The 12560-nt window shown below is 43.1% G+C and overlaps 1 protein-coding gene across 1 annotated transcript in view; it reads right to left on the minus strand.

Moving 5' to 3' along the window:
- The window catches only part of ptprn2 (protein tyrosine phosphatase receptor type N2), a 263712-nt gene that overhangs the window by 249879 nt on the left and 1273 nt on the right, over positions 1-12560 (minus strand). The window lies entirely within an intron of this gene.

Consider the following 12560-nt stretch of genomic DNA (forward strand, 5'->3'; position numbering starts at 1 on the left):
ACAGCTCAGAATGTTGCGCCTTCAATGAGAATGTGAGTGCTCACATCAGGCTTGCACTATCATCCTGTTTGTGTAGCCGCGGTCATGCATGGGTGCTTCAGCACCAGAGAGAGCAGTTTCCTGAAAGAGCATACACGGTTTGACACTGCGTTTTTTTCAAGATGTCATTCAAACCGTGTGTTTCTGGATGCGGTTTCCTGTCCTCATTTGACGGCCAAGATCACTGTTTCACATGCCTGGGCTTAAGCGTGTTGAGACTGCGTTCGTGGGTGGTTCATGTTCTCTCATGAGAGCATGACCACGTCGGCACGTTGTCCGTCTCCCCTTTCTCGTAAAGGCTTGAGCCGCTAAGCGTGCCATGTGCCGTCGAGCTGCCGGCTGACAGCGCGGGTTGTCACGGCAACCCAGCGCGCGTCTTTCGGTGCTCTAGATGCGCGGTCGAGACTCAAGTACCTCAAACGAGGTGGAGTCTCTTTGCCTATTCCACAGTGGCCATCAGAAAAGGGCTATACAGTTTTAAGTATTACAGTGAGCGGTCCCCGACGAGACCACCTCCTTGGGCCCCTCCCTATTCTAGCGCATCGCAAACACACTGAGACTGCGTTCGTGGGTGGTTTATGCTCTCTCATGAGAGCATGACCACGTTGGCACGTTGTTCATCCTGCCTTTCACACGAGGGCTTGAGCGCTCAACATGCCATGTGCCATCGAGTTTGACGGCCACGTTCGCTGTCTCACATGCCTGGCAGCTTTCAGATGGGATTACTGGTCCTTCTCATGAGGGACCAAGCATTTCATTCGGGGTTCCAGGGAAGGATCAGATGTCAATCGCTGCATTGGAGAGAGGGCTGTTACGCTCTGGAAATGAAGATGATGCTGAGTTCCCACTATAATAGTGTGTGTGCTCATGCTGAATCAGATTCAGACTTGACAGCCACACTTTCCCGGGCTACTCTGGGGGCGCTGTGTGACGCGTAATCGCCTTGCCCCGCCTCCGTGCCTGCCTGGATGTGTGTGAAAAACTTTGGCAGTATGGAAGCATATTGGCGCCAATATGGCAAGCCAGACATGCCAAAATCTGCAGAAAACTTTTTTCCTCTCTCACTACCCTTGGTGGTGGGGCGGCTTTGCTAATTGCTAATTGCCTCTTCCTTGCATGTGATGGCCACCCTACAAGTCTGTGGAAGGCCAAAACATTCAATGCACGAGGGTAGTTCTGAGTCGGGGTTGAGCTGCGCATAGTGATTGACCGTGGTTTAAGTCACAGCGCTGGCCCTCGGTCAGACGATGTCCACGCTGGTGGTCCATAAGCGCCCCAGGGCTAAACCTTGCAGATGTGCTACTAGAGTCACTCGTGGGCTTCTCCTCAGTCTGTCTGTGGCCAAGGGTGTCAGTCCCCTGCAAAAAAATAAAAAAAAAACTCTGTCACAGCCAGCTCTACTGTGACATCGAGCCTTCGCAGGAAGACGGCGCCACCTGTCTCAGCAGCCCTGAGACATGCGACCCAGAGTCAGCTGCTCTTCCCTGGTGGAGAGCCAGACAGAGAATCTTTTGTTTAATCAAATTTTGTTCCACCGCTGGCGTCTCAGTCAGTGGTACCCAAATTCTCAGTAAGAGTAGCTTCTCTATCTCTGGGTCTCAAGAGGGTACGGATGGCAGTGAGCGACGCTTCCATGCCTTGCCACTCCCGTCCCCCTCTATCGCCAGCGGGCAGAAGTGTGTGGTTCGGGGACGCCACCAGGCCTTCCCACGCACCCTCTGCCCCACCCTGGAACCAGGTAAGTGTTGCATGACACACTCAGACTCCGCTTCGGGCTGCTCAGGGGCATCCACTTCACCTCTGTGCGGAGTTGCGATGTCTTGCGGGCAGAGATCAATGTCCTACTGGCAAAGGACGTGATTGAGCCGGTCCCTCCAGCCGATGTGAAGACAGGATTCTACAGCCCCTACTTTATTGTACCCAAGACAGGCGGTGGGTTACGGCCAATCTTGGACCTGCGAACCTTGAATCGGGCCCTGCACAAGCTCCCGTTCAAGATGCTATTGTAGAAATGCATTTTCGTATGCATCCGTCTCGCCTCGAGTCTTTACGAAGGTCGTTGAGTCCTCACAGAGGACAGAGGAGCCGCCAAACCCTCAGCCCATGGTCGGACCCTTCGTTTCTACGGGCAGATGTTAACAAGTGTCCAGGCATGCTGTAGGGCATGCAGTTTCCGGTCTGTGGACGGGGCCTCAACTGCTTTGGCACATCAATTGCCACGAGTTGCTCACAGTACGCCTTGTGATGGACCACCTCAAGGGGCCGCTACATGGCAAGCACGTACTGGTCTGTATGGACAGCACTGCGACCGTTGGGTACATTAACCGTCAAGGTGGTCTATGCTCCAGTCGCATGTCGCAACTCGCCTGCCATCTCCTCCTATGGAGTCGGAAGCATCTGAGGTCGCTTTATGCCATTCACATCCCTGGTGTGCTCAATCGTGCAGCTGACGAGCTCTCACGACAGCCTATGCTTCCGGGGCTAGTGGTGTCTCCATCCCCAGGCGGTCCAGCTGATATGGGACTTCTTTGGAGCCGGACAGATAGTGTTGCCTCTCCGGACTTGACCTCTCCGTTTTACTCCCTGCACTGGCGCACAGCCCGGCCCCGGGGCCTACGCAAGTATGCATTTCCCCCAGTGAGCCTTCTCGCACAGACACTGTACAAAGTCAGGGAGGACGAGGAGCAGGTCTTGGTAGTTGCACCGTATTGGCCCTGGTTCCCAGAACTCATGCTCCTCGCGACCCATTCCTCTGAGGAAGGACCTGCTTTCTCAGAGACAGGGCACTCTATGGCACCCGAGTCCAGACCTCTGGAAACTCCATGTCTGGTCCCTGGATGGGATGCGGAGGTTCTAGGTGACCTACCCCAGGCAGTGGTAGACACCATCACTTCCGCTAGAGCCCCCTCAACCAGGCACCTCTATGCACTAAAGTGGAACCTGTTCATTGGATGGTGTTCTTCCCGCCGGGAAGACCCCTGAAGATGTTCAGAGTCGTGCTTTCTTCCTGCAAGATGGGTTGGAGCGAAGGCTGTCTCCCTCCACCCTCAAAGTGTATGTTACAGCTATCGCCGCACATCACAATGCAGTTGAAGGCAAGTCATTGGAAAAGCATGACCTGATCGTCAGGTTCCTGAGGGGAGCGAGGAGACTGAATCCACCTAGCCCCCCCTCTATACCCTCTTGGGACTTGTCTCTAGTGCTCAGCGCACTGCAGAGACCTCCCTTTGAACCACTGCAGTCAGCTCAGTTAAAGATCCTGCCACTGAAGACAGTGCTCCTGACTGCTCTGGCTTCCATCAAGAGAGTAGGGGACCAGCAAGCATTTTCGGTCGACGAATTGTGCCTAGAATTCGGGCCGGCCAACTCTCACGTTGTCCTGAGACAGCCTGGATACGTGCCCAAGGTTCCTACCACTCCACGGGACCAGGAAGTGAACCTGCAAGCGCTGCCTTCGGAGGAGGCAGACCCAGTCCTGTTTTTTTTTTTTCTGTCCCGTCCGCTCCTTGCGGTTATACGTGGACAAAACGCAAAGCTTTAGGACCTCAGACCAGCTCTTTGTCTGTTACAGAGGCCAGCAGAGGGGAAAGGCTGTCTCCAAGCAGAGGTTAGCCAACTGGAAAGTGAATGCTATAGTCTTGGCGTACCAGTCCCAAGACATGCCTGCCCGTTCGGGTTGCGAGCACACGCAACTAGAAGTGTTGCTTCCTCCTGGACGCTGGCTCAAGGCGCCTCGCTGACAGATATATGTAGAGCTGCGGGCTGGGCAACACCAAACACGTTCGCTAGATTCTATAGCCTCCGTGTAGAGCCGGTATTTTCCCGTATACTCGCCCCCAGTGGCCAGTAGCGCAAAGGACCCGTTCTTAGTGTCGGCTTGCAATGCCACTCCCGCCCCACTGGGCCGGATATGTGCGTCTATTGCTCCAGTAATGTTCTCCAGAAATGGCTAACCATGTTGAGTTCCTCCGTCACCCCTGCGGCAGTTAGACATTGCCTGACGTCTAATGCCAGGCCTACACATGTATGCATTGTGGAACCTGTGCTAGGCTGGGTGTCCATGTAGCGGTCCCTGCGGCGACCCCATATGTGTATTCCTCCACGATTAGCTCCTCTGCGGATGAGCCCTTGTCTTTCCCTTGACAGAGTCTACTCTGTCATCTCTGCAGGTGTTCTTTCCCCCATATAACTAGGCTGGAACCACCCCAGAGATATGTTGTACTACCCTGCTTGGCTAGTCCATATGTGTAACCGTCACAGTGTCTCCCTCTGGGGTAGGATGTGGCTTCCGCAGCATCCCCTACTCCAAGGACACGCTTTTTCAGCATTATCCAATAAGTCACACTGAGTGGGTCTTGCGGAACATCAGTGACTGACCTTGTCTGCTTAGAGCTCCTATTTTCCGCCCAACACTGTGGTCAGGCCAGGAGACTCAAGCTTATGACATACGCCATAGTGAACTGACGAAGGGGAACATCTCGGTTACGTATGGTAACCCTCGTTCCCCGAGGAGGGAACGGAAACGTACGTCCTGTCGTAAAACAAAGATGCTCGCGCCGCGATGCACAGCAGCTGGTGCAAATATCGCATGCCAATGTGCATTGGCTCGTTTAGTTTACACTCGAAGTAGATTGGTCTCTCAAGCGAGATCCCCATTTCATCAGTTATGACGTACGCCTCCGTTCCCTCCTCGGGGAACGCGGGTTACCATAAGTAACTGAGACGTTTGCCTTGGATGCAGTTTTATGTAGGTCAGTGGGGAATACAAGATCTGCTCAGAAAGGATTGTGAAAAACACATCCACATCTAGGTCATTAGGGAAATAATACAAGAATTTACATAATACTTCCCAATGACTGCACACAATTTTGTTGAAGCAAGCATGATGGAATTTCAGAAATACATGAAGACTGAAAATACATAACAGTCCTCTTAGCTGCTGTCCACAGGGAGTTTCTTCAATAATACATTGGACATATGGATGTGTTTCTTGATTGTGAACACAGTTCTTTGACTGGCCATTGCCACAGATTATGATTTGGTCTTTTCTCAATGTCTTTTCAAATGTTAAAATGTGCTATGGGCCACTAGCAGGGCCACTAGTGACTTTAACTATTATATAGGCTACCCCCCAATAATGAATATGTGGTTACAGTCTTTCTTTGTTTGTTATTTTATGGTTTAGAAATCCAAGTCTAGGGCTCGAACGGACCTCAGTCAGGGTAAGTGGGATATTTAGTTTTTCACAAGTGAAATTAAAACTCTGAGGGGTACAGTACATTCAAATGGTTGCAAAGTTTGTTTTCAGTCGTTGATCTCATGCGATTTAAAGAGTTTGGTTTCAGAGAAAACACACATTAAAATTACAGCAGGTGGGAGGTGAGGTGATGCCATCACTTGATGGATGCGATTTGAGTAATTTGCCAAGAGAAAAATCACTGATTATTGCTAAATAGATTGTGCCACCGATGATATATGAGAGAAGAAGATGCACACACACAAACATACACACTATTTGGGCTAAGTGTGGTATAATGACAGTCTGCGTTACCTGTGTGTGCCAGAATGCCAGACACTGTGGGGTGCTAAAAGGATGCTGGGATACACTTACAGATAACAGCTTGTGTCTGCACACATAAGCAGAAAGGAGGACTTTATCTCCATCTCACACTCCAACAAAGACAAATGACAAGACTGCACGCAGATACAAAAGCTCATCTAGCAAAAACAGGACGGGGATGACAGACACATTCAGCTCAAGCAGTGCTTCAAAAACAATGAGATTTCATACTGAGACAATTAGCAGTGACACTCAGAGCTACATGAGAGTTTCATTGAGAAACAGCCTTCGTTGGCTGTTTCTCAATGAAACTCTCATGTAGCTCTGAGCTCTGTAGCTCATAGACATACCTAAAAGGGGTGTAAATCGGACAGTTCATCACGATACGATATTGATTCTCTCAGCCAGCGATACGACATTTGCCGATACCTCAAAAAATTCTGTGATACGATTACGATTCGATTTGATTCAGGGCTATATTGATCGATTAATCCATATTTAGATATTATGTTCACACAACCAGTTACGTTTTTATTAACTCACAAATGCAACCAAAATATATAACATGAAAGTTTAATTAAACTCTTTGAAAATTGCACACCCTCTCCCAATTGGGACATTTACAACAGAAGAGGTCATTTGCAAGTACTCTGTTCTCGTTTTAATAAATCGTGTTTAAAAAAAAAAGTAATATCAAACTGCAGCTGGGTTGTTTTGATTAATAATAATGATAACTTAAAAAATACAGGTAAATGACTAAATTAAAGTGAATTGAAAGTATGTTTTTTATATATTAGCCTAAAAGTTAGTTTTTTAGCAGAGCAGATACATTCACATTTCATGTTTCAGAGTTAAACAAAACCAAGTAATTGCTATGATACATAATACAACACTCGGTTAATTTTTGTAACGTTAATCTCCTCAACTGACATAGACGCCTAACAAACTTTGTTGTTGTGATTAACGTACACGCAATACAGTGAGCTTTTCCCTCACCACTAAACGTGCTGCTTTAGTAAGGTTCCGTGAAAAGGTTTCAGCTTTAATTTTCCTTTTACACCCCAAAGAAGACATCACGGGTTCATCAAGTTCGTTGAAATTATCCATCCTCGATCACTTTTAGTCAGCTTTGACGAGACTCCTCTTAGCTAGCGCGTCTTTTCAAAGTGACATCTGACATGAATACTGCGCGCTGAGTTGCTAAAACTGACTTATCGTGTTGTGTTCACCAGAATGTGGAGAATGTCAAAATATATAAATATTTTATGTGTGGAATCGGTCCACCGGTTAGACGTTGTATCGATGCATCGATCCATATCCATGTATTGTTACACCCCTAATACCTAATGGAATAGCTTATTGAAAAGTAATTTACTCACCCTCATGTTGTTTGCAATTTGTATGATTTTTTTCTTTGGAACACTATTTTGAATTAAGTTTCAACTGGTTTATTCCATTTTATGAAAGTCAGTGGGGTCCAAAACAAGACAGAGCCATACTTTTTACAGACATGTAAAAATTATCCTTTGTTTTCCATGGAAGACAGTCATACGGGTTTAGAATGACATGAGGGTGAGTAAATGCTAACAATTTTTTTTTTTATATACTTTTAAGAAGTTTTTGAGTGGAATTTTTTTTTTTACTGTAATACAATATTTATCAATTATCAATAAAGCTTGTGGAAGGGCAAATCAGTTATATTTATTGTTAAATATACTGTAGCACTCAACAGCAAACTCTATTCAATGAGGAAATATTATACCTTTGTGTCCATTCAGTCAAGTTTGATTTGTTATCATTAGATTCTAAATATTAGGAGAAGCATGCAGTTAACTGGAAATTAAGCACCATGCTGGTAAAGCTCATTACTCTGAATGAATGTTGAAAATCTTTAGGCTACCATTCACCCAATTTTATTTATTGTCATGGTTATCTCAAATGGAGATTTGATTGGTCTTGTTTATTTGCTAATCTTGACTAATCATAATTTAAACAAATTAAAATACATTTTGATGCTGAAGGCCATAGGCCCCACCATTAGATAAGCCTGATGAGACCCAGGCTGTGAATTCAGCCAGGCTGTCCACATCTGACCATATTATCTCTTTCTTCTAACCTTCCTGACAGCACCTTTATTAAATGCACTGAAAAGCTGAACCTCATAGGGCTCAAAGAAATAATCTCTCTCTTAAACAGACCTCAGTGAATGGCTTGGATAAGATATGGAGACAGAGGTAGATAATGAATTATTTAATACAAAACTGAATGAGATAAATGACTGGGTGTCATGTCTATCTCAAACTTTGTCCATTTATCCATGTATGTTTAAATGGGGGGACTTACATTAGCCTATATATATCTATATATGTATTAATTAAAGGAATATTCCTTATAAGTTAAGCTCAATTAACATCATAATAATTATATATGTCCTTTGATTCGTTTATATACATGTAGGCCTAAGTATCATAGCAATGAACTGTATAACTGTTATAACAATGGAATTAGATAACTTTACACAGAAAACATTAGTAGGCTAAGTAATTCACACTGAAATCATGTTAACACGCATGTTGATTACGCTTTGTGCCTATTGAAACGGTAAGTATTTTTTTTAAGTAATCTTAAACTAAATAAGATGTTTAAGATTGTTCGTTTTTTCCGAAAAACCTTAAGATTAACTTTGGATTTATTTGGTTAACAACCTTTTCAAACGTATCAACAGAACGAAACTAGTTCCGCAAAGGGGTAGAAGTATCACAGTCCAGCAAAATATGTTCAACGGACAGTGGATTCTGACAAGATGAACATATTGGGGAATTTTGTCTTGAATCTGATAGTAAAAAAAAAAAAAAAAAAAAAAAAACCTGAGTCTTGAGCAGAGATAGACTTCCGAATTGTCCGTCTTTTTGACAGACAGGGTCGTAAACATTCCGTCATAATCTATTATTACCCGTCATTTTAAGTAATTTAATAGGCTCTGTTTTTGTTCACATTTTCATTTACGAACTTACAGGACAAGCATACATTTAGCTAGATTATGTATTTATTTATTTATGAAGAGAAAATTTAACAGACTTGAACGTCCCTTTTCAGGTTTAATAGCAATAAAGGTTGTCCAATAAATAGCAATAAGCTTTGTGCGTAGTTACTTTTAAAGATGAAACAAAGTCTCAGGTTTCACATTCTGTCTATTTTATCACAAAATTCAAAAAATAAATACCGTTTTGCCGCTCTTTAATACGGTGCGAGAGATCACTGTAGCGCCTGAGTTGAAGTGCAGCGGAGCACGAGTGAACGCGATCAATTCCTTCTTCATTCATGTTACAGAATGAAATAAACATGAATGAACATCAAAAAATATGTTGAAAGATACAGTCCAACTTACAGAAATCCGTATCATCTCCCTCATGTAATCACGCAATCAGTGTTTCAACCGCAGAAAGACGTCAATAAATCAGCTTGTAAACACTCTGAAATGCCATTCGTTGACCATTAACTTGATAGTCAGCAAGAGCGCACTCATCACCAAGTGGACAGGAGTTAGAATTACAGTTAAAAAGTACAATACATCACACTCTCAGTGTTATCTGTCAAAATGAGGGACGGCTTTCAGATTTTTCCATCACTGCTAAAAAAAAGACAGAAATGCATACAGACAGTTTTGCTTGTGAAAACTTAAAACCGTTCTGCGTTGAGCAAGATTGTATTTTGTTTATCTTCAGTTACATTTTTCGCTCAATAGTATTCATGTAGCCTACTTGCTTCTGTAACAAATGCAGATCTATAAACTACAGAGAACATCAGAACCAATGACTAGGCTACTGCAATGCGGTCTGTTTTAATGCTAAAAAGAGATACAGATAAACCTTCCTTGAGGTACTCTAAGTTCCTGTTTATGCAGGCCAGACAGGGTGTTTGCTACTCTAAAGTCTGTTTAATAGAAATTCAACCTCTAAAATTAATTTCGTACAAATCCTTTAAAATTCCAAGTTTCCATGTCATGTCATAGGCTTTCTTCAAATAAAAAAACCCCCAGCTATGACATGTTCTTAAAAGAAAAAGAAAAAAAAAAGCATCACCAATATAACTTTTAAGACAGACAAGATGGTCTGTAGTGATTCGACCTTTCCTGAATCCACATTAGGCATTAATTATGAGATGTTCAGATTCCAGTATCCAGACCAGGATGTCATTGACCATCCTCTCCATTGTTTTGCATAAGCAACTGGTTAAAGCTATAGGGCGATAATTTATGGGATCTGGTGAGTATTTTTATGTTTACGGACTTGTCCCATTCACTTCCATTGTAAGTTCCTCACTGTAACCCAGATTTTTTCTATATTTAAAGAAAAGGAGGGACAAGTCAAATATTGTTTTTGTGTGTAAACAACATGCCTCAAGTGCTGTTGATTGAGCATAACTTGTACTGAACCGGAATATTCCTTTAAGTGAGACTAGAGGAGAATGCTGTCAGTTATGTGTATTTCAAAATGTCAGCTGTTGTGTGATCTTCTTCTGCAGCTCCTTGAGCTATAGGTGTGTCGGGCGTGGGAGATATTGTTCACCTCCAATGTACAGGAAGCATCAGAGATTCTAACTGAGACTTAAATAATCTCTTCTGTTCAAATAGCTCAGTTTGTATCTCTGCTGTTTCCTGTATATTTGAGACGAGCCATATCTCCCACGCTCCCCATCTCCTCACAGGAAGTTCATGGAGCTGCTGAAGAGGATGCAGGGAAATTACCATCTCCTATATCATGTTCATTAAGTGACGTAAACGTAATGCACAGTGGGACTTATTAAAAATAACAATGTGCTTCTGTGTGTGCATGTAGACACAAACTGACTGTGAAATCAGCCATCACCAACACTACAACAAAACCTTAAAAATTCTGAAACTCTGCCCATTTGCATTTCTCACAGGACAGTGACTCACTGTTTCCTATACAACAAATCCAGCTTTGCACATTCTGTGTCCATGCCATTGGACATAATTATGACGATTAGAGTAATACGTTATAACGTTTAAGTGTATAATGGTTTAAATAAACAATGTATAGCATGTTATATCCACAAGTTTTAATGGATTATATTCCCCATAGTTATAATGTATTAAAAGTCACACATCTCGATATTGTTTAAGATAGTACATCTTATGAGTGGTTGATCATATTTGTGTGTTTCGTGTTAGGCTAATGTTAATTTCAATGTGAGCTGGTTTAAGATCACTGGTAACCCTTTTACAAAACAATGCAATATGGTTTTGTTGCTATTACAATAAATATAGCAAATGTGTCATATAGCCCATTCATGATTCTGGCTTAATCTAAGCCCTGTCTGTGAAAACAGGGCATCAACTCCCGGTTTCAAAGATAAGGCTTAAGCTAGTCCCAGACTAAAATGCATGTTTGAGCTGTTTGAACTAAGATTTAATCCTGCCTTAATCTTAGCCCTGTATATGAAACCAGGCCTATGTGTTATAACTGTTGTTGTGACAATTTATGAGGTTTTTATAAGGCGTTATGCATGCATTATAATGAATTAAGAATGCCTTTATAATGCATACTAAATACAAGCTTCATAGAAAGTGTTACCAGAATTTTTCATACAAAACAACCTAAAAAACGAGGAAAATAAAGAGAGAAAGTTGTAGACCCAGAATCAGTTTGAATGTGCAGTGATATATAAGCCTCCAACAGACTCTTTGGAGATGCTTAACTGCTCTATTCATCAGGGCTTCACTGAACTCGCTCATCCCAGCCTCTGCCAAGCTCATATGCCAGCCGCAGAGAGAGCCTGCCTCTAATGATGCATTGTTTTCCAACCACAGCTTACTTAACAACGATCCTGAGCAAACCCAGCTGAGTGTTTGCTAATCATTTAGTAACATTTTGTGAATTCTAGAAAACTTCAGAACCAGCATCACAAGCTGCCTGGTGTGATTTGGCTTTTGGCTTGCTAACAATGAACTTAACCTTTAGGGTAGCATGTCATATAAACCAATCCTACACTAAAAAAAAAATAAAGGTTATTTATTTGGCATCTGGTTCTATGAAGAAACTGTATCATCCATGGAACCTTTCCATTGTGCAAAAGATTCTGTATAATGGAAAAAGGTTCTTTAGATTTTTTAAATGGTTATTCCATGGCATCACTGTAAGAACCATCTTTTGGAAGCTTTATTTTTGAGAGTTTTAAATCCAAAAGTTTTAAATTGCCAATATACATCCACATGATCAAATCTATAACAAAAGTTCTGCTTTAAATTGTATTTATTGCCATGTGCTTTTACTGTATGAGATTAGAAAACAGACTCCAAGAGATAGGGAGAGACCGAGAAATTGATGCAGACCAGATTCAAACCTGCATCCTCATGATCGCATACAGTACCCACTGTGCCACAGCTCTGACCTACAACAAGATTTTGATGTACAATGGCATGTGTTGGAAAAGTCACAGCCACACCAGATCAAGTATGGCTTACGGCTTCAGTCTTTAAAGTTTGCAGTCATTCATGACTTCAAAGATCAAAGCTCCCTCACCACCCATGTATGAATGCACAGGTTCATGGAGCGTGTAGAGCCGTATCTGTTTACAGCTCAAGTCGGGTCCTTCCCATCTGAGGCTGGCTCTTGCTCTCGGCCTGTGCCTTTGAAAGATGAAGCCTGCCAAGATGCTTTAGCAAACCGTAACGCAATTATGTAATCCACTGTCAGTGAGGAGCACTAGAACTATCTTCCATTTGTCCTATGTGCTCTTCTATGATAAAGGAAGCAAATCTCTGTCCTAAACACAATTTTTCTTATAGAGGACCATAACATTTCGTTAGTCAGTATCATTTGATGGTCCTGGAACAACAATCCTATCAAAAAAAGTGTCCAGCACTAATCCTGACCCTCAACTACCGCTAAAATACACTCAATGTGCAAACATTTCGCCCTTAGAGGTACAGCAGCTT

Source organism: Leuciscus leuciscus (genome assembly GCF_965113295.1).
Source record: "Leuciscus leuciscus genome assembly, chromosome: 2".
NCBI classification, from domain to species: Eukaryota; Metazoa; Chordata; class Actinopteri; order Cypriniformes; family Leuciscidae; genus Leuciscus; species Leuciscus leuciscus.